The sequence below is a fragment of the Bacillus rossius genome, chromosome 16 (assembly GCF_032445375.1).
Source record: "Bacillus rossius redtenbacheri isolate Brsri chromosome 16, Brsri_v3, whole genome shotgun sequence".
NCBI classification, from domain to species: Eukaryota; Metazoa; Arthropoda; class Insecta; order Phasmatodea; family Bacillidae; genus Bacillus; species Bacillus rossius.
In genome coordinates, this window is record NC_086343.1 from 19938268 (window position 1) to 19961384 (window position 23117).

A 23117-nucleotide genomic window follows, 5' to 3' on the forward strand; every position below is an offset into this window, starting at 1 on the left:
TTTACATTGATGTGACCGATACACAAACAACTTCAGACATAACACAATTTTAATGTGGGCACGCCGGCACACAATACAGTACATGGTTTGACACGTAGAAAAAACTAGGAACTCAATATTGATGAAAAACCTTAAGAAAATTAATCCACAAAAGATAACTAAAGATTGCTGGGATTTTTTTTCTCCTCTTTAATTTTTGTTATTGCATAATATGTGCAAGACTTCTATTCAGCCGTGACTTTAAGCGAGTGTGAGCTTTAACACTTACAGTCGACAAGAGTCTTGCACAAACTTAAGACATGCACCATTCATTTGCATAATGCCTACCAAAAAAATATTAAAGCAGAAGAAAGATTTTTGATTGTTAATTTTTATTAATGAATATTTATCCGTACTGTTTGTCGGGAAGCTTAGTGGGAGACCGCTTACAAATTAATTTTTTTTTATAATCTAGTGTTACAGATTGTATTCGAACCAGTGACCACATGGTTAGAAATCAAGGTTCTGGGCTTGACCTGTGAATGTAAGTGAAAATTTTAAGTAGAGTGATCTGTTTCGCTATAAACCTACAGATGTGTGTGGCCTTTGTTAAAATTATTTTTAACTGATGTTTTTATGTTTAACACTAGAACTACCAAGGGGATCATTTTGACCCCTTACGATATTTTTAAATGATGCCAAATTTATATATCTGATTCAAATTAACAGACCTTTCGTGACTTTTCCTAAAATTATGTTGTTAACAATTTTTGAACATCGAGTTACTCAGGTTTTATGTGGAAACTATTTTATTACAATATTTTGTCCATTAAGGTAGCAAATACTTTCATTTTACCTAGAACAACCGACAGGGGTCAAACTGACCTCTGCAGAAAAGTATTAATTTTGTGATTAATAAATGCCACAGAAGTACATATTAGTAATTAAGTATTTTTAGTAATGTCTTACTAAGAAAAAATTACTACTTTTATGGATGAATAATGTGTCCAAAGGATATTTGGTGTGGAATATCTGCGAAGGAAACAATTGCTCTCTCAGTGCATGGTCATGCAGCGTCATTCCCTAGGGCCTGTGATATTGTTATCTGACTCCGCCTTTCCTTTCACTAGTGAGACATATTATATATAAATATAATTATCATTTCGTTTACAGTGTGTTGCGGTTTTCTGACATTACAAAGCAATTAATTATCTTCCTTTACCTACAGTTTCTGTGTTACTAGTTTCCAGTTACTCCTCCGCTTGAGATTTGTTCTATTTTTTCATCAATTTTGGAGGACGGGTCGTGAAATGTATTTCGTTTTAGTTTGTTACATTTGCAGTTGAGAGAGAGTTGATTATTGTCTTAGGTAATTGTTTTTTGGTAAACTCTATGTCATTGTACAATCGTTCGAATGTATGATATTTGTGAAACAAACTCAGGCAGTGAAAATAGTGATAATGATTTGTCTAGTTGTGAAGAATATGTACCTCAGAACAGCGATAGTAACAGACATTCTGATGAAGAGGTGGAATCGGAAATCCTACAAAACGCCGATGTCCGTGAAACATCACGGGCTACTACTCCTTCAGTAACACAAGGAAAAAATGAACAGGTAGCTGAGCAGGAAGCTTCTCAGATGGAAGTGGAAGATGTTGAATTCGCCCCACAAGATGATCATGCTCAGGTATTGTGTAGTAGTCGATGGGCTAACCACAGTAGAAGTAGCAGTAGGTGCAAAACAATTCAACGTGTGAAACCAACAAAGTGTTCTTCACTGAAAAAGATGCCACCTGTGTTGCGAGGTACTGGGATAGAATCGTTACTCGTTCGAGGGATGCAACCTCAAGGTTCTGTGCCGTGTGTACATGTAGGGCCTGCTGTTGGTCACATTGAGGTTTCTAGGGATGGAACAGAGTGGGAGTTGATTGACTTTGGGAACATCCTTCCTGGTAGACGGGGAACTCAAAATGTAGTAAAAGAAAATAATGGTCCTACACTTCATGCTAAGCGACAGACCAAGGATAATTCTCCGCTAAGTGCATGGAGACTGTTGCTGACACTAGACATCCTTCTACATATCAAGACATTTACTAAGAATGAGCCCGCAGAAAATTACATGATAATACATGGACCATCACACTCGTAGAACTTGAAGCTTTCATATCAATAATTTATGCTCGAGGGGCTTATGCAGCAAAAGGTCTGGAGCTATCTGCACTGCGGTCAAGCATCTGGGGACCAACATTCTTTACGCAAACCATGTCGCGAAATATATTTTGCGAAATAATGCGATTTCTCCACTTTGATGATCGAGTTACACGTAGTGAACGTTTATGGACTGATAAGTTTGCACTAGTGTCACATATGTGGAATGGATTTATACAAAATAGCATTGCATGCTACAAGCCTGGTATAAACATCACAGTGGATGAGCAGCTTTTCCCAACAAAAGCTAGGTGCCCATTCACGCAATACATGGCCAATAAGCCAGATAAATTTGGGATCAAATTCTGGCTGGCATCAGATGTCGAATCTAAATATCTAGTCAACAGGTTCCCGTATCTTGGAAAATATGACCGACCCTGTGATCAGCTACTGGGCACCTACGTAGTTCTACGCCTATTGGAACCATATTTGCTGAGCGGCAGAAATGTAACTATGGACAACTTCTTCACTTCTCTAGAACTCTGCCATGCACTGAAGGACAAGAAAACCAGTTTAGTCGGCACTGTCAATCGCTCTAGGAAGGAGGTGCCACCTACTGCTAACAATTTCAAACAACAGTTGCATACAACATACGTGTACAGGAACAAGGACACAACACTTACAGTGTATCAGGGGAAAGTCAGTAAAAATGTGATCCTCATGAGCTCACTCCATCGAATTGTGAGCATTTCTGACAATGAAAAGAAGACTCCTGAAACCATCCAATACTACAATGCCACTAAATTTGGCGTTGATGTTCTGGACCAAATGGCGCGGAAATATTCTGTCAAATCAGGATCAAGACGTTGGCCGGTCCATGTTTTTTTCAATGTGTTGGATTTGGCGTGTATCAATGCATGGATCCTGTACAAAGAAGTAACTGGAAGGAAAATCAAAAGAAGAAAATTTATCCTGGAGCTGTGCGAAGAGCTAGGAGCAGCTTACCTGGCTAACAAGAATACCAAGCCACATATTGTTAGCAACGGCGATGAAGAAACCGAAAAATCGCGAAAGAAGTGTGGCAGCTGCAGACAGACCAAAACAATGGCAAATTGTGCTGCATGCAGAAAACAAGTGTGTGGTAAATGTGTTGGGAGTAAACGCCTCATCTGTGTAAAATGTAAATAGGATTTTATATGATGTCAAGTTTTGCTGAAAATAGTAGTGTTATGATTTTTTTTACTGGTAATGTTTAGGCTGAATAATAACATTACTATTTTGTTTTTATTTAATGTTGTTGAACAATAGTATTGCCATTTTTGGTACAGTAATGCATTGCTGCAGAAGGAAAAAACAATGACTAGTGTCGCAGCAATGCATAAAAACATTGTGTGGTTATGATATTACTAGGAGTAAACATTTCATGTGGCGAATTATATATCATATTAGTGACTGAACAATAGTGGTTATAAATACTGTTCCTGCAGAAATAACACATAAAAAGCAAATATTGCAGGATGTACGAAACCTGGGTGTGGTAAATGAATTTCAAGTAAATATCGCATATGTGTAAATGTATCCAGGATTTAGTGTCTTGTCAAATTGTAAGTGAATAAAAATAGTGCATTAATTTGCTTTTGTAATTTTTTTAGATAAGAAAAACTTAAATCAGTACAATATTTCTTGGCTCTGCAATAAAGTAGTCACAACTATTTAGGAATTTTTTTTTTTAAAGATAAAAATTAAAAAGGGTCAAATTGATCCCTCGTGGTAGTTCTAGATAGTCAGCTGGTGCCGGTAGTCCTAGTGTTAAGACACCATGTAAATACTTTTATTTAATTTTTTACTATAATCAATTATTAATATACATTATTACAGTTTTATTAGACCTAAACTTTCATCGCCCTGATTGTGCATTACGGTAGTTCCCGGTGGCAAACATGTTCATTTCATTTATCACTCAGCACTATGCTGATAACAAAAGTACACACACTTATGTGATGCTATAAAAATAAAATGATCAAAGATCACATTTTGTTATTAAAGCAACATTCATTATTTTATTTTTAAAATATAGACAATTGATTTCTGTGTACTTAAAAATTCTTAGGATTCATGATTTACGAACGTCTTAAATTAGGTCAAAAATCATTTATCATTTAAAAATGCTGCTGTTAATATGTATGTACCAAATACACTGTCACTTAATTATTGTTACAATATAGACAGCATATTTCCTGTTTTTATGAAAAAATCTCTTTGGCAGCAGGCTCACGTTGTGCAAAATCTATTTTCTTTTACGTTTGTTCAAATGCATTTTAGTTTTGTTTGTGACAGTTGATTGCTTTCTACCAGTGAAACCAATTTCGCCAACAGTTTTACTTGTTGCACATTTAGCTCCACTGTCGTTTTGAACCGTTTTGCACTCAGCAACCTGTTTGGCAGCATTCGGAGTAGTGGGTCCCTTCAACCTACTGGCTTCTGGCGTGAGGGAACTGGGTATCTTTGAATTACCCTTTGCAAATGCTTTGCATTTTGTGTAGTTTGAAAACTGCAACAAAAAGTAGACAAGGCTTGGTCACACACTGGGTTGGTTATTTCATTTTCTTATCATTAATCTTATTTGAGGGCTTTTCCTGTAAATATAGAACAACTCATATATTTTGTGTTTCCTCTCAGGTTTTCTCAACACATATTTACTTATTATTTACTGGCTGTAAAATGTCATTTGTGGTAATAGCAAGTTATAAAATAACCTTTAGTAAATATCTGGTGAGAAAATTGGTAACCTAACAACAAATGCAAGATATCAGAATAAATTACATGAAATTCCATAAATAATAGTAGTGAAAAATGAAATAACCAACTTAAACAGATGTACTGAAAAAATACTATTATTAATATGAACAATTTTGTAAATACTATTACCCAAATGGTAGAGCCAAGATTTAATGATATAATAAAACAGCCAGTTTCATCATTAAATACAGTGGATTTCATCTTATAAGCTTCAAAAATCAAACACACACTTAATATTTACATACCAAGCACAGGTCCATTGATTAACTACAAAAATTTGTGGTAAAACAATTAAAATGTGTACATAACAATACTAAGAACCAAGATTTTATGGTTTTATTTTTTAACCAATTTTGTAGAGAAAAATTTTAAATTTCATTATTTTTTTTTATTTTATGTTTTAGTTCTGATACTAGTTCAGTGCTTAAATAAATAAATACAGTATATAAAATTACTAAAATGTGGCATTTTTCATATTTTATGTATCAAAACCAAAAACATTATTGGAACTACTGAACCTACATAACTTCACTAGCAGTATGAAAAAAAAATTGGGGTGTGGCTGTATCATGGACACGGCCATGTGTTGTACGTGAATACGTGTACGTAACAGGTAATATTTTCTATACAAAATATGAAATACGCTATTATATGTATGTTATAATCATGTTGGAACACTAAGAAGTCGCGTATAGGCCGACATATATTTTTGATTATATTTTTTTAATTTTAACACCATGTATATTTACTGTAACTACGTATTTTACACTAATGTTTTAAATATCCAATCGATAGATTTTGAAGAGCGCTGACGATTGAAACCCAAACGAACATCGTAGCTTCTCCGAGTCAAAAGTTGTACTAAATGGAAATCTCGAAACACAGCAAAATGACCTCAAAATGGCGGCGCTTCCCCCTCCACCGCGCGATGATGCGTCATAGTCCTCACTCAGCGCAACGAATTCTTTGATCCTTTAGCTATCCGGTGGTGTAAGGAAATTTTGGATGGAGATGATAGATATGTAGCTGCAGCACCAAACTGTTTCCCCACGATTTTCATTCATTTTTTGAAATGCCTCCCACTATGGAAGCAATTTTAAAGATGTATTCACGTCAAAATGGTACTGTAGGAACTAGGATTCTTGTGAGCTGTCAGAGTGAGGGTGAAGCGTAAAGAGGAGGAAGGGAGTGTTCTGCAGTGGGGGGATTCCATCCCACCCTGTGTTACTAACAGTGTAAAGTATATTGGCAGGTAGTGTGCGCTGAGTAATGGAGCCAAGTGTAAAGTGTAGGATAAGTAATAAGTAGAGACCTGCAAAATTCGCGGATTCATTCGGTGATAGGCTAGAATTCAAACACATATACCTCTTAGATAATTTTGCTATTGGCTTACTGTTCATCTGGACGAATCTCAACCAGTTATAAACCCTCAACCAAAGAAGGATCGAATCACAGACAAACCAGCTGAGACGACTTACAAGTTTGCAGTCTATCCTGAAGGCCATCGAAACCGCAAATTGTGCAGGTCTCTAGTAATAAGTTGATTCACAGCAAAGAGAGAGAGAGAAATAATTAGTAAAGTAATACCAATCTGAGATGAAGTTCGTGAAAAATGCCTTTCGATTCTTATTCAAAAATGAACTGCATACAACACCAGGGAAAAATAGGCAAGCCACGCATTTAATACAGGTGTAATGTGTTTTTATTAATTTTCAAAAAAGTTTGTTTAACATTGACAATGTTTTGTACAAAATAGGACAGGCATGAATATGTTTGTTTATTTTTATTATAAAGATTGCTACAACATTATAGCAATCCAGACTACTGCCTTCCTCACTGTCCATATTAATTTTATAATTTAACAATTTATTATGTTGCGTGATCAGATTCAGTGCTATAGTTAGGTTTTCTGGTATGATTGGAAAAAAAATGTTATTTATCCTTTTGAGAAGTATTAAAGTGTTTGCAATATGTTTTATGATAATACAGTAATTTACATCATTTCATACATTTTAAATGTTCCTGATGATTTGCTTGCTTAATGGTGATGAAGCCACCTGAAGTGATTTTGACATGTTTGTTTATTCGTGTTAGTTAAATTTTTGTGTGTTCACGTAATTTTCTTTTGTATTTGTTTTTGCCATGGTTCTTTGTTTGAAAGCTGGCTGATGCAATAGTTTGCCAGACAGGTAAGAATTAGAGACAGAGGTTGTTTGAGTGTGAGAAAAAGAACTCGTGACTGTTTGCCATTGGCACCTTCGTCTTTCTCAGAACAGGAAAGTGTCCATGATATCAGTCCGTACGAGGTACCCGTAGGTCGCGCATTGGGCGATGGCTCTCAAATAATATATTAATGTGGTAAACAGAGAATTTTGCTGCTGTGGTACGGGCTACGCCAAACTTGAAACCTTTTTGGAACTTTCAATTAGAATTTGTTTCAAATTTTTTTCAAATTTTCATGTGTGTGCACTCAAACCAACATTGAGCTAGCCGGTGGTCTGACAATGACATAACAGCAAGATTGAGATTGACAGCTTCGGTGAACATGTCATAAAAGATACTTTCCAGGAATTATATGCTGTAAAGATAGTTGTTCTCACAGAGCGCAAATTAATGGAAAAATATAGGTTGACAGTGGAGCCCTTCGTTGCCCAAGATATTATTGCGAAGTATGGACTTCATTTGAAACCTGTGTGATGACAAACGGCATTTGTTGATCAAACGAGCTGATATAGTGAAATGGCACTCCCAAGTACCTCACAGAAGTTAAAGTGAGCAGGTCCAAAGTAATGAAGTGTTATATCTAGATAAGTTGAGTGTGAATACAAATCTCACATTCGAGAAATATTGGCAACACAAAAATGACGTAAGGGGAATAACTAAAGAAAATGCAACCAAGAGACTAATACTAGTTCATATTGGTTTAAAACGTGGATTTCTCACAGGGGAATTTTGAGGTCAAATCAGTTACCACAGTCGAAGAACATCACGGGCAAATGAATGCTACTAATTTTGAAAAGTGGCTGTCTAAACATGTTATAACAAACTTGCTGCCATCATCTGCTGTAATGATTAATAATGTGCCATATCACTCAAAACAAGGCAGTAAGCCTCCTTTGAAATACAGTACAGGTATAGTGTGTGATGAAAAAAATGCTGAAATGTGTGTTGGTGGAACTAAATGAGAAACAATACTAAGGAGAAATATTTTCGGGTTGATTGAATTTTAAAAGATGCGGGACATCATACATGTGTGACTTCAACGCTACTGAATTAGCATGGACAAAGAATAAGAGGTGCTTTCGGTAATGTAATACCGTGGGAGTTTTCCATGCAAGCACTTCAGACGCACACACTGGATGCTATTCACTCAGTAACAAGGATGACTGAGTAGGTTACTGCAATCATGTTGAAAAATTAGAAGACGAATACTGGAAGACGGACTGCATAATATACTTGGCAATGGATCAGTTCTTATTAATTTTACATGCCGATAGTGATGATGAATTCCTTTCAACATCAAGTAACAGTGAACTGGACAATAGTGATGAATGTAGTGATAGTAACAGTGCTACATCATGTTTGGCTCTGCTTTTGTAACAGCTGACATTCATTCTCTGAATTTGAGACCTGGTACTATTTTAATGTTTCCATATCACCTTGTCTCGTATGTCTGGGAGATGTAATTTTGCCACTCTTGATTAATGTGAACTGTGAATCAAACCAACACAGCCTTCACTGTGGTGATTTTCAAAACTTAAGTCAAATTTTCTCTAGCAATTACTTCATGTTGGAATTCTTATTGTACATTTGCAGTGTGTTCAATGTTACGTGTAATCATTCATTTTTTCAAGTTTTCATAATTCACAATTAAATACTGTACTTTCATTACTGCACTGTGTGTTTTTGAACGCCTAATGTACAGCCAGACCGTGCCAAATTCTGTGCATGTTCCCCCACCACAGCTTTGTTCTGTCGATCCATGCCGAACAATGTTTGTTATTAGAACTATGAGATGCAGCTCGTTACTTTTGAGGTTCCTGCAGTAACCGTTTTTTACTCTCTGAGTAGAAAATGTGTCAAGTCAGAAATGTATGAATTTTATTCATTTCAGCTAAGTCAAGAATGTAACGTTATTCACATTGTGATGAAAGCAAATGCACTGTTTCAGTTTGTTTTTCTGTAACCCACAATCTGGTTAAGACCAAGCATAGAAGATTTTTAAAATTAAAAACAGAGTATAAACAAAAAAAAAAAACATTTTTGGCTCGTGTGCTTTTTCTTGCTGACCCTGGAATCATCACTAAATACATCTTATACTTCAGCACACAGTGAGTTGCTTAAACTTACTCTTTTATATTGACGTGAGTTTTGGCTAGGGTTCAGCTCATTATTTTTGTGAAGTAATGCAAGCTGAGCTCAGATCAACTTTCAAAAAAAATTTTAAACACAATAAAATTATAATTTTTACATTGCACTGTTACAAACGATGTTAGTGGGCTCCAAACCATTTGGAATTGCACTGGCTGGGATCAAGTCTAGCCTCGCTCGGGTACAACTAGGACCAGTAAAATTGGAAATATCACGTTTATACCTTACTCACCAATTTACTTGGTAGAGCTGTTGGAGGCAAATGTTTAGTTAACTCCAAAGGAGTGAACGATGGAATAGCGTCTGCTCTTAACTTTCTTTTACCAATTTTCTGCACCTGCAATAGTTAGTGAATAATGTGACTACTACAGCACACTTCAAACATGACAGAAGTACACTTCAAATGTTAAAACACTGTTCATATTGTCACGCTGTAAAATTTTACTTGAAGAGTTTATTGAACTTGGTTTTGCGCAGCGGTGCTTTGTGAGCCCGCTTGAGTGCCTGATGCTGGCTTGCGACACTCGGGTGTTGTTTTTATGTCTTCGCGGCGCGGTAGATTGCTAACGCTCTCTGTTTTTCTGGGATGGTGGCGTGATTCGCCGCCCGAGGGCCTGGCCAGCTACAAGCGGTTTCGACATCGTGGCCTGGAATCTCCGAGAGCGTTGGCCGCCCCAATTGTTTTCGCTGTGTTGTTGTTCTCGCGCAGGCACGCGCCTGACGTGCTGGTGTTGGTGTCGCAATCTAGCGGAAGAAATGCGAGTCTGGCACGACCGGTGGAGAGGGGATAGCGTCGGTTGGCGGCATGGCGGTTGTGTTGTGAAATCGCGGCCGGGATTTTTGCTTTCGCATGGAGTGTTCTCGACGTGATGACGATGTGAGGGGGAATTAATAAATGGGCCACACTGGGTGCACCCGGGGGTGGTTCTTCTCGGTGAGGTGTTTGAGGACTGTCGGAGCCGCTCCCTGGCTGGTACCTGCGTGCTGCAGTTCGGAGAAGGTGTTGTAAGTAATGGCGAACTCATAAATCTCCTTCACCTCAAGTAAAGTATGTAGGCATTATTCAAATTGTGTTAGGATGGCTTAACTTTTTAATTCTTTCCAGGAGTGCAGACAGTTTGGAATCCAGTAATGTTGAATTTCTTTCGTTAATTTAGCCTAAGGATGGGTCGAGGTGTTTGTAAACATTACTCAATTAATTTTGAAAGTTAATATTCATGCTAAGAAGGGGATCAATTATTGTTTATTTATTTCAGAGGAGTATTTATTTATGTGTTGGTCATAGTTTACTGGAAATAAACCTGAAACGATGTGGGATGAATATTTTTTTTTTCAGTCAACACCCTACACCCCCTGTCCCAAGGAGGTTAGACATCCCTGTACCAGCTCTTCTACTACTACTACCCCCCCCCCCCCCCCCAATATTTTTGAAATCTTAAGATATGTATTTTATTATTTTTATTTTGAGTGACATTTTGCAGATCTTGACGGAGTCCGAGGGCCTTCGCCAAAATATTTATAAAAGTTGTGTTTGGTTGAAACGTCAGGGACGACACCTCGGGGAGGTGTGTAGACACTGTTTTAAGTTCTGCGCACGTTTAATAATACAGTTTGCACAAGCTCTGCACACCCAGCAACTACACATGCGGCTGGCTGTGGCGCTGGTAGCGAGTTCATCCACAGATCACCACTTGGTCTGATGAAACTTCAAGAACCAGCAAAAGAACTAGCTGCTTGCACGAAGCGGGCAAGAAAACACTGTGTCTTGAAGAGCGAGGAGTCATGTGACCTACCTAGGCAGACTCCTGGCACCAGCGATGGCAATAACCAAGGGTTTCCTCATTGGGAACTGCACAGCTACCCTTACCATGTAAAAACAAAATTGACATAAAACTGATGGCATTAAAAAATACCAAGATGAACAGAGAAATCATGCTTGGTAAAACCCTGGGGAAGAAAACATATAAACATTAAATTCAGTAAGAATTTACCCTTGATGCACTGGTTCACATGAATCGCATGCTGGATGGTTAGTAAGGGCCGGCTCATAATGACTGTAAGAAGGCCTTAGGGGCATGAGGATTGGCGTCAAGTTTATAGAGGAGTGATTCTTATTACAAATCACAACCAACAGGAAAGGTGTAAATCAAATTGTCGAGAGTTTACCTAACTAGGAAGACGAAGAGTGCCTTCACATGTAACTATTATCTTAACTTTAAAAAAAATCCTGATAAAAAAATATTTTTCGTGCCTACCATTTGCAGTGAGGTTCCGGAGTTTCCTGGGTGTCGGTAATCCAGCGCAGATTTCGAGGAGCTGATTTGGAAAAATCGTCGGAACAGCGTTTACTTTTAGTTTCTTCTTTCCATCCTCTCTGTTTACTTCCCACATGGACGGAGCAAAATGCATCTGTGGAAGTTTCAGTCACATACTGAAAGCTGTGGCAGGGCGGTGCAGCGATATAAATAATGTGTACGTGGAGGTGAAGGGAAAGGAAGAGAGAGAGATGCATACGCCATCTGCGATGATCAGGGACCTGGAGTGGGAAAGGCGGTTCAAGTTGATCAAGGAGAAGGGGGCTGGGGGAAGAGAGACCATGAGTGAAGGATACAGAGGGTGTGAAGGAGAGCAGAAAGGGAGGCAGCACTTGTACATGGTGAAGACAGTGCTGGAGTGGAACTGGCTCGATGGGAAGTTATTGAAATCGAGATTGTCGAGGGAACTAAGGTGTAAGCTGAAAAGTGTGGGAGAGAGAAGTAGGGGACAACTCCTTGTCACTGGGTGGACGCCCAATTGCTAGGGGCAAGATTTTTATGGTTTTATTTTTAGGTTAATTACTTTTTGAAAACTGGTGATTTCAGTGTTATTGTTTTTTAATTCTATACATTGTCTTTATTCATTAAAATATTGTATTATTCAACAAATATGAAACTAAAATATTCCTTAATACATATTTCACCAAAATAGTCTCGTTTTGTCTAATATGGATGTACATTCACAGTAAAATCATTAGTAATGAGCATGTTGAGAACAAAACTAATCAGAAAAATATGAAAAAATTGGTAACCTTTTGTGAATTTGAACATGTGCCAACACCATTAATTAAAAAATGTGTTACTAATGAGATTCAACTTCAATCAACATATTAATTTTTTCCAATCCATTTAGTTTGTACATTTTGGTACGTGTGCTAAACAAACTACATTCAGTGAATTCACCACAGTGAATTTTTATAATTTGAGTCTATTTTTGTCAAATCGCTGTTCAATTTAACGTTTTTAGTTACAATTTAGTGCTAAATGGTTTACTTACTTGCATTTTGTTGTTTTCAGTGTAGTGACATGATTTTAGATGTTATTTCGGTTTTATCGCAATTTACCATATAATCTAAATAACTCTGTGAACAGTTCTGCATGTATGGTCATCAGCTGGTTTGATCCTATGAAATGCTGGAATCAACCACAGCATTTATTCAAACCTGGGTGGAAAACCCAAGTGACGGGACAGCTCAAAAAAAAAACCCACAAGGAACTAACACAGCACCGAGGTGTACTATGCCAGGAGTTTAATGGTAGATTGGCCAGTTCCATTCCCCCAGCATTAACCACACGGTCAGTCAACATAATACACTAGCAGAAAAACCTGGCATTGCCCGGGCTTTACTCAGAAAAAAGAATTCAGTTAGGAGGAGGTTTATATTATATATATATATATATATATATATATATATATATATATATATATATATATATATATATATATATATATATATATATATATATCACGAACACAGTGAATTTCCCGGTATACATGTGATGGCAACTTAAAATTTTCAGAAAAGATAAATGATTTAGACCTAAGATAGTACACCAGTATGTGCACCCTTTTAGCTCTTGTGATGTCTAGGATGGTATTCAAACCCCTGCCGCATCTTGCAATCACCGCAGCAACCCTCTCTTTTAAGGCGATGGATGTTCCCAATCTTGTCAGCATACAAAAAGTTTTATTTTTACATATCCCGCAGAAAAGGGTAAAGTTTTTATTTGACCTTGAGTGACGTTGAGAAGGGGAGTGGGGCAGAGAGACTATATATACTGGTCCTATCCTGTTCACTCCTCTTTAGTGCGAGATGGTGCGCGGCTGGATGTTGACAGTTTAATAGATGGCTCAGTGTGAGTTGTGGTTTGCTAAACTGAAATTGGCTGTCTTTGCAATGGAAGTGGAGATGTTTGGATCCATGAGAACCACCTCCAGATGACAAAGGTTTGAATCAGTGGCTGAATATATATACACATACTCGCACAAATGCCCTCGTGCACACACACATATGCACGCACACAAAAATAAGACAAGAGGTTTTTTAATTGAAAGACCATGGGGAGGGGTTGTCTTATAACTGAGAGCAAACTATTAAAAAAAATGTTGAAAAAATTGTTTAGAATCAGAACATTTATTTATATATTTTTTTTATTGAACAGAATAATTTCTAATGATATTAAATATTAGTTAAACCTTTTTAATTCTAATAGAGATTTGGGCAAGAAAATAAAAAAAAATTACGTAAATTTTTTATTTTAGTCTGTACAGTTACTTGCTACGAAGGAAGGAAAATAAAAAAAAAGGTAGGATAATAATTTTTCTTGAAACCTATACTTGCATGATTGTGGATCGTCTTACATTCAGGGTCGACGTATTTTCTGGTGAATATGATACACTTATAAAAAATTAAAGAGTGTAGGTAAGGTAGTACAATATTAATAACATACCTTCTGCATTCATAGACTGATAATATAGTGAATCAACGTGCACTCTGCTGAAGGTGACATCAATTATATATTGCATTTAATATATTAATACACTGATTTGCTCTTAATTACTGAACTGATTAACTCTGAGACAACTGGCTATTGTCAAAAGGAGGGGAAGTTTTAGGAATGACAACAAATATGACACGACTTGTTCTCAAGGAGAAGACTCACTATAAAATAGAGCAGACTCCCTGCTAATCAGTCCATCTCTACACGAGTAGAGTATGGTGGGTCAAGGTGGATAAAAGCATGTAAGCGAAAAATTTACGTATGTTTTGTCCAACACACTGTCACTCCTTTTTAAAATCTTCTATTGTTGTATTCAGTGTGTGGCTAGCAGAATAAAAATTGAATTGACTAATGTTCTTTGACACAGTGTACACAGTAGGTATGTATTCAATGTACTTGACTTACGTGAAAAAAAGAAAATGCATACAGTATTTTTAACCGAGATTTTTTGCTGCTTGATTAATTCTGTGAAGTAAAAGTATTGTTACATTGTATGTTTGTACCTGTTTGCACAGAAAGCTTTAGACCAACTTTAGATAGCGAAGACCACTTGAAAAAATTAAAAAATCTAGCTGGCTTTTTTTGTATTTCCAACCAACTTTCACCCTTTTCTGTCTTATAATTTCATGGTTTTATGGTGATTAGATCGTAAGTACAAGCAATTCACACTGTATCAGTAAAATCACAGCTCTTAATTACTGAACTTATTAACTCAGAGACAACTGGCACGCAATTGACAGTGTGGTAAAGACAGTTTAAGAGATAACAAACTGCTACAGAGCTAAGTCCAGGCAGCATGACAGAGCTGGCTGTGTCAGCACGCTCCAAGCACGAGCTTGTTAGTGTGCTTATGAGAACTCAAGTGTCCAACAGACTAGGTATACATTACTCAAAGATACCAAAGTGTATCCGCAGTAACGAACTTATAATTCAGGGGTTGCACCTGAAAAAACAAATCAAAATTATGGGCTTGCATATCGGACTTGTGGAGGCTGCAGAAATGTCGGTGAACATAGGTCTGGGAATGCTTCCTTTCATCACTAAGAGCCTTTGACTAGGCAATAAAATACACTGTATCCCAATTATGTAGATTGTCATTTCTGTGGTTGATCGCACACTACACGTACCTACGTTGACGTGCAAGCGAGTTATGGTTGTAATGTGATACAGTAAGGTTAGTGAAACACCGTACTGGCAGTGGTGACACAGATTATGCAGCACCTGCTAGGGCCATTGACATTAGCAGGTCCCTAATAATTTGGATATCGACCTTACCATCGAGAAAATAGCCATAATAGAAAAGGAGTTTTTCGGGACCCTTTATAAATTATAAATATTAACTATTCCAAACAAAGTTTTTAAGCCAACCTGGAACTTAAATTCAGTCTAGGGTTCTGCTAATGTTTTATTTTATTCTGATAAATTATGCTCTGCTTAGTTTTATAGATGCTAACCATAAAATTTAGTTGAAATCACGTCATATTAGACAATGAAATCTTTGAAAAAATATTTTGATACAAATTAATTAAAACTCAATTGACCAGAATTTTAAATTAGATGCTAATAATAACTCAGTTCTTCCTTTCCCCATAAACGTTCCTATTTTTCAGAGAGAACAAATCAAATAAGGAAAATTAAAATTAAAAGGGCTGGTGCAGGGCCCCGCCAGTCCTGGGGCCCTGGGCGGTCGTCCGGCTTACCCACCCCTGTTGCTGCCACGCATGGTGTTCCACATGACAGGGATCCAGTTTATCTCAGTGTACACTGCAACGACTTTAGCAATAACAGTCATTTCCTGACGTATATGCATGCCTCGTTTACGTGCATTGCATACGCATCCACAGTTGTGGTGTGTATAATTTGGGTAAATTCTGTATAATTATAATATGTAATTATAGAACACCAGTGCTGAGATTATTCCTGACATGCTAAAGAAGTGTAGCAAAACCAAAAATCTACTTAAATATGGTTAGTAAATAATGAAAACTACCCTAATCATTTTTTACTGACCATAACTTTTGTTGTGACTATGATAGGGTCATTGGTCTTTTTTTTAAAAAAATACTAGACTATTTTGTTAGAAGTTGCTAACGTAATATCCTGAAATATTACAGCACACAGGTTAATGTCTGGAATACTACATATTAAAATGTTTATGTAATGAGTCTTATATTTTAGGCTCGATTTCACCTTGACACATTTAATTTTAGTTTCTTATTAATTGCAGATTTTTATGGAATAACTTTAAAAAAAAAAACTTAACTTCTAGTAAGTGACCACAAAACAAATAAATCAAGTAGAAATTTTTTAAACATAGAAATTTGATTGAGAATTTTTGATAAATGCTTTTCACAGCTGTAGTAACACATGCATAATAAATTCTATTGTAAAATTTTAAAAAATTATTCTTAGTAAAATTATGCATTTAAATGATGCCCGGGGGGGGGGGGGGGGGGGGGGGGGGGGGGAAGAAAACACAAATTTTGAATGACAGATGAAATTAAGCCTTAACTGCGGTTGGATAAAAAAATAATAAATACGTACTGTTTATTAAAGAAATTAAATTTCTCGCTCACCTCACACAGACGAGAGTTTTCTGTCGGAGTCCAGTTCTTCCTGTTCGTCTGCGCAGTCCAGAGCTCTCTCCGCCGGAGGTCCTTTGGGAAAACTTTGAAGCAAACGCCGTGCCCCCCGCGATTCAAACAGCCAAATGCAGCACATCCACCCATCGCGCTGGAGAGCTGAGTGCCAAATAAGCACGAATACCCTCATTCATATGCTAACAATACAAATTGGTCACATTAACTAGAGATGATTAATTAGTAGGGACCGGAAAAATTCGCGGATTCAATGACCTCTAGGATAGCCTCCAATATCCTCTGCACTTCTCAAGTGAACATGCGTGTTCATTGGTTACTAAATTGTGAGGCGTCTCCACTGGGCAGCTTGTGATTCGACGCTTCTTTGGCCCAGAGAGCACCAGTTAAACTGCGAGCCAATAGCAGAACCAGCAGAATTGTACACATGTTTGAATTTCGGCCTATCACGAAATAAATCCGCGAATTTTTCCGGTCTCTATTAATTAGTGTCATTTTACACCTAAGCAGCTAATGGATTGCAAAATAAGTTACACTGCAAACTTAACAGTTCAACGTACATCATAAAAAAAAGACAAAATAAAGACAAATTAAAAAAAAATTAATTTAACAATCAAGAAATTATATACCGTATTTAAAATTACAAACACTTAAGTTGGTAATTTATGTTATCTGTGTTTCATTTAAAACACGATAATTTGTTTACTGCTGTATAATGTAGAATTAATATGTGTCCAATATTTTTGTTTAAATATTATTGAGTCCTGTTCTTATATGGCATGTTAATTTTTTTTTTTTTTCCATTCACCATCATTACTTTTATCTAAGGACTATTTCTAACATTTTAACTCAATACTTCCCTTGCATAGGTTGATATGCTCCTCGTATTCTTAACATATATTCATTTAGTGTAATAACATGGGTATAAAAAGTGACACAAGTGGTGATAACTACAAAGCCTTGCATACATTTTTACACAATGATATTACACTAAGTAAATACCTGTTTAAATATTTGTGGAAAAAAAATAAATTTAAGGGAGACATCCACGTAAAATTTTAGAAATAGCCCCCCAATAAAAGTAAAAATAAAAATAAAATAAAAAATAGTATGGCATGTGTGACTGAGTCTTAAATTATTACAAAGATTAATTTGTGTTTTACATTTCATGCAGTAATTTTTACACTGTTACCACTTCCTAAATAATTTATTCCATGCAATATTACATTGCGTAGGAATTAATAACTGAACAAAGGTTTAACATTTTCTGACGTTAGGGTCAATGAAGAAGATTAAGGAAGATAAGATAAGGGAGCTTTGACAGAATAAATGTAAAGGTGAGTATCCCAGAAAATCCACCTGCTTATTGCAAAGTCCACAACATATACCACTTGCAAAAAAAAAAAACTGGGTTTAGCCCATACATTAACTAAATAACTTACAACAATGTATAACTTAATGTTATGTAAAAGACAGGCCAAGGTTTTGTTTTTAAGCTGAATATTGACTTTTAGCCAATAATATTATTGTGTACAGCCCATGTGATATTAAATTTATGCCTGTAAACTTAGTATCAAGAAACCAGAAATTGTAAAATAATTGTATAGACATGTCCAATACGGTGATGTGCAAAACATATATACAGTATTTATTGGACAAAATAAAATGAAATGAAATGTGTTATTTTACCACCAGATCTATTAGGCAGTAAAAGAATGTAAATATAAACACTTAAAACAAACAAAAATAAAGGAGTGCCTGTTTTCAAGGATAATGTGTCAGTGCATTGTTGCATGAATAAATATAAAAGCTATAAAATATTCATCACATAGTAAACCATCCCATTGGCATTAATGCATAAGTGCATTGTCAAGTACTTGTAAAAGTCATACAATTATCAAAATATAAGTTGTATATACCTAAATAAGTAAAATCCAATCTATGAAAATGAGTGATTAGCTAATGATCAAGGAGATTGCTCTAGCGAAATGGAATAAATTAGTAAATGATAAACCGAACAGTACAAACTCGAAAAACAGTCACACTACAGACTTTTCAAAATAAAACAAAAATTCGTTTCCAACAAAATCAAAAGTGAACATGAATAAGATTTTTCCTTACTGTAATCGTTGATTAAAGATTCAATTCGATACTTTCAGTAGATTATGAGTCAAGACCAACGAATATATATATATATAATATATATTTTTTAATTGTTAATAAATACTCACTTGTTTTGTGCTTGTATAAATTGAAGGGGAAAAAAAATATAATTGACGAATCAACAATGAACACAGACAAACCGCCGTCTTCCAACCAGTCTACCAATTCAAAATTGTTTTATATCAATTTTGGCAAGAAAAAAGTACTCGATCTGAAAACAGTACTGAATAAAACAAAAGAAAAATACTCTTTTCAGTTGATTTTACGCTATTTAGACAATTTTATGATATTAATACGGACTTATAAACCAACTCAAAATGAAAGCTAATGATCTAATAAATAACCTTAAAACATAAAGGCAAAAATTTACATATGTGTTTTAAGCATCTATGATTTTTAAGCTACTGGTAACCATGGTGTAATGTTTTGTAACTTTGTTCAATGCTTGTATGCTCGTTGGGCATTACTTTGGAAAGGAGTGGGCTTCCGCTCGTGTTGGGAGCACCCCGAGTTTCAAACATCAGCTTATTACCAAGACAGTCAGTGACAAATTATAGAACATGATGCAAAGGCTAAATATGTAAATATTGATTGTAATCATAATGTAACCGACTTGTATATAAGTGTGTCTTGCACTGTAGCAGATTTATCCTTATTTCTAGGTAATCTTAGGATTTAAGTAGTGGTGTTGGACAAGAGTCTAGCGGCAGCATAGCTACTTCCTGATTGATTTTTTTTTTTTCCTAACCTAACTAAAACTAAGTGTATTGGGAGGGGTCCGGGTTAGGGAGGGACCTAGGTGCGTCTCAGGCCGAAGCCTATACGCCTAGTCATGCTGGGATTAGCCATGCAGGGAGAGGGTCGCATGCATCATGTGCTAGGAGGGGATTGGCCAGCCATGGCAGCGATTGGCGCCATGACTAACTCCCCTCACTCTTAAATCTAGACTATAACTAGAGATAGGTTGGGCCCAGGTAAAACCTGCATAGACACAGGGAAAACCCTGGGCACATTCATGCGGGATGCAAATTGGCATGCATTACGTGTAGGAGTTTACAGGAGACAGAGGATGGTCTGGATGAAGTGTTGGACAGAGTAGAAAAGAGTCTACCATGCGGGGGTTGGGAACTTGGACTCGTAGTCCGCTTTGCTTTTTATCCAGGACTGGATTTAGTGATCAGGGACGCAAGCGCCCCTGGTGGTGAGTGGTTGCACTGACCACTCACTCCGCTGCCAGTCAGCACCTAAAAAACTAAGAAACTAAAACAGAAAAAAGATAAATGACTTACAAACTAGGCATTTCGTTACGAAATTAGCTACTTCCTGATTTTTTTTTTTTTTTCTTTTCCTAACCTAACTAAAACTAAGTGTATTTTGGAGGGGTCCGGGTTAGGGAGGGACCTAGGTGCGTCTCAGGCCGAAGCCTATACGCCTAGTCATGCTGGGATTAGCCATGCAAGGAGAGGGTCGCATGCATCATGTGCTAGGAGGGGATTGGCCAGCCATGGCAGCGATTGGCGCCATGACTAACTCCCCTCACTCTTAAATCTAGACTATAACTAGAGATAGGTTGGGCCCAGGTAAAACCTGCATAGACACAGGGAAAACCCTGGGCACATTCATGCGGGATGCAAATTGGCATGCATTACGTGTAGGAGTTTACAGGAGACAGAGGATGGTCTGGATGAAGTGTTGGACAGAGTAGAAAAGAGCTACCATGCGGGGGTTGGGAACTTGGACTCGTAGTCCGCTTTGCTTTTTATCCAGGACTGGATTTAGTGACCAGGGACGCAAGCGCCCCTGGTGGTGAGTGGTTGCACTGACCACTCACTCCGCCGCCAGTCAGCACCTAAAAAACTAAGAAACTAAAACAGAAAAAAGATAAATGACTTACAAACTAGGCATTTCGTTACGAAATATGCAAACACCCAACTCAGGGATGGACGTGCAGTGCTTAAGATAAAACTAAAATAAGAACTAAAAATATATATATATTTTTTTAATTTTTTTTTTTATTTTTTTTTTTTAATTTTTTTTTTATATTTTTTATTATTATTTTATAAATATATATTTTTGATGACTATTACTTAGTATCTAGGACTTATTACTAATTTACAAATCTCTAATATCTACTACTATACTACTAGTTAAATATAGAGGAACTGTCGGTGTATAAAGTTACAGGTGAATTAAGTCAAGACCTATTCGCATTCTGGCATTGTTGCAAGCTTGTAATTCAAAATCCCATGTCTTTCAGAAACACAACCGGCACTGGAGGTGAAGCCTGCCAGGCGGGCCATGCCCATCGTACATAGGGAGTCAGCCCTAACACAACAGGCAGTGAACTCCCGGGAGCCGAACCTACACCTGCGTGCTTCGGACCATTTTGAATAAGCAAATTATTCGTTAATGTCTATAATTTAAGTTTCAACTCGCGGGAGACTGATTGGCCGATCGCTCAGCCAGCCACAGCACACTACGGAGGTCTGTGAGCCAAGATTGAATTTGGCATTTTATATTTTCCATGCAACTCTGGATCTTGTTCGCCCAGTGATGAAATATATGGGTTTCTGCTTATGGCACATTTATCATAGAATTTTTGCGCAGTTCGGAAATAATAATGTTTTAAAAGTTCGAGTTTGAGCTCTCTGTGCATAGCCCTTACGGGGCAATACACAGGCGCATCTGTTGCAATACGAATACTCTTATTCTGAATTCTCTGTAGCTTGATTAAGTGAGATTCCGCTGCTGTTGCCCACACCGGCGCTGCATACGTGATTATTGGTTTTATTAGTGCGTTATAAATTATTATTCCGTTTTTAACAGAGCTACCTAAACGTCTGCTCATGACGGGGTAGAGGGTCATGAGCCTAGTGAAAGCTGTTTTTCTTTTCGCCTCTATGTGATCGCGCCATAGTAGTTTCCTATCCATGTGTACGCCTAAATATTTAACCACATTTTTGTGAGGAATTTGCTCATTGAAAAGTGTTAGTCGTGGTCTATCTTCAAGTGGCGGGAGATGTTTACGCGTAAAAACTATAGCTTCTGATTTAGTAGGGTTTACCTTAATTCGCCATTTTGTGCACCACTGTTCTATTGAATTTAACGCGGTTTGTAATCTGTCTGCTGCGAGTTCTAGAATACTAGATCTGCTAAACAATACCGTATCGTCCGCGTAGCAGCCAAACTGAACTGATCGGTGTGCGGGCTTAGGCATATCGTGGATATAAATATTGAATAAAACCGGCCCCAAGATGCTGCCTTGTGGGACTCCTGCTTTAATTATTTTTAAATCGGACTGTGCTCCTTCTGTCGTGACTCTAAACGATCTATTTTCTAAATACGAGGCCAGTAATTTAATATAACAATCGGGGAAGCCAGTTTTATATAATTTATAAATTAAGCCTTCATGAAGTACTCTATCAAAGGCTTTTTCTATGTCCAAAAACGCTGCGAGATTATAGCTATTCTGATTGAACGCAGTTATTATTTGTTCTGTCATACGGACCAGTTGATGCGTTGTTGAATGCGCGCTGCGAAAACCAAATTGTTCGTCCGGCAGTACGTCATTTTCTTTAATGTGAGTATTTAGTCGCTGTAGAATTATGCATTCAGCTACTTTTGACAATGTACTCAGCAGACTAATGGGCCTATAATTTTGGGGCAGTGTCTTATCTTTTCCGGATTTATGAAAAACTATCACATTCGCTTCTTTCCACTGCGATGGAAAATACTGTAGTTTTAGTATTCCATTTATTAATTGAGCTAGGTATTCCAAAATTTCATCGGGCAGTTTCTTAAGGACTACTGCCTGAATGCCATCGTTTCCCGGTGCCTTACGTGGTTTCATACGCCTGATAGCCTGTTTAACTTCCTGAGATTGAGTTAAGTAAGGTTTTGAGGTTAAAGGCTGATTAAGTTTAATTGTAAGGTCTCTGTATATTCTGGCATTAAATTGCGGGTCACAGGGTTCGATATTAGGTTGAAAGGCTAATTCAAGGGTATTCGCGAAGGCTTGTGCTTTGTCTGTCGGTGTAAAAGCGAACCCAGTGCGTGTTTGTAGCGGAGGTATTTTATCTATCTTATGAAGGAATCGCTTTGTCATACTCCAGGTGCTACCATCTTGCACCTGTAGCTGAGAGACTTTCGTCTCCCATTGGCTGCTCCTCCATAGAGTTATTTCATCGGAAATTATTTTCTGTAATTCATTAATTCTCGCTTTAATGTCGCGCTGCCTACGTCG

The 23117-nt window shown here is 37.0% G+C and overlaps 1 long non-coding RNA gene across 2 annotated transcripts; it reads right to left on the reverse strand.

Moving 5' to 3' along the window:
• Positions 1 to 3832: 3832 nt before the first annotated feature.
• On the reverse strand, positions 3833 to 19248 carry LOC134540239 (uncharacterized). Of its 2 annotated transcripts, XR_010076428.1 has the most exons (5): positions 18943 to 19248; positions 16691 to 16855; positions 11553 to 11706; positions 9530 to 9634; positions 3833 to 4678 (listed from the first exon to the last, which is right to left on the reverse strand). It is a non-coding gene; the product is annotated as an uncharacterized LOC134540239 (long non-coding RNA). The 2 variants fall into 2 exon arrangements; XR_010076429.1 differs by lacking the exon at positions 9530 to 9634.
• Between the last annotated feature and the right edge of the window lie 3869 nt (positions 19249 to 23117).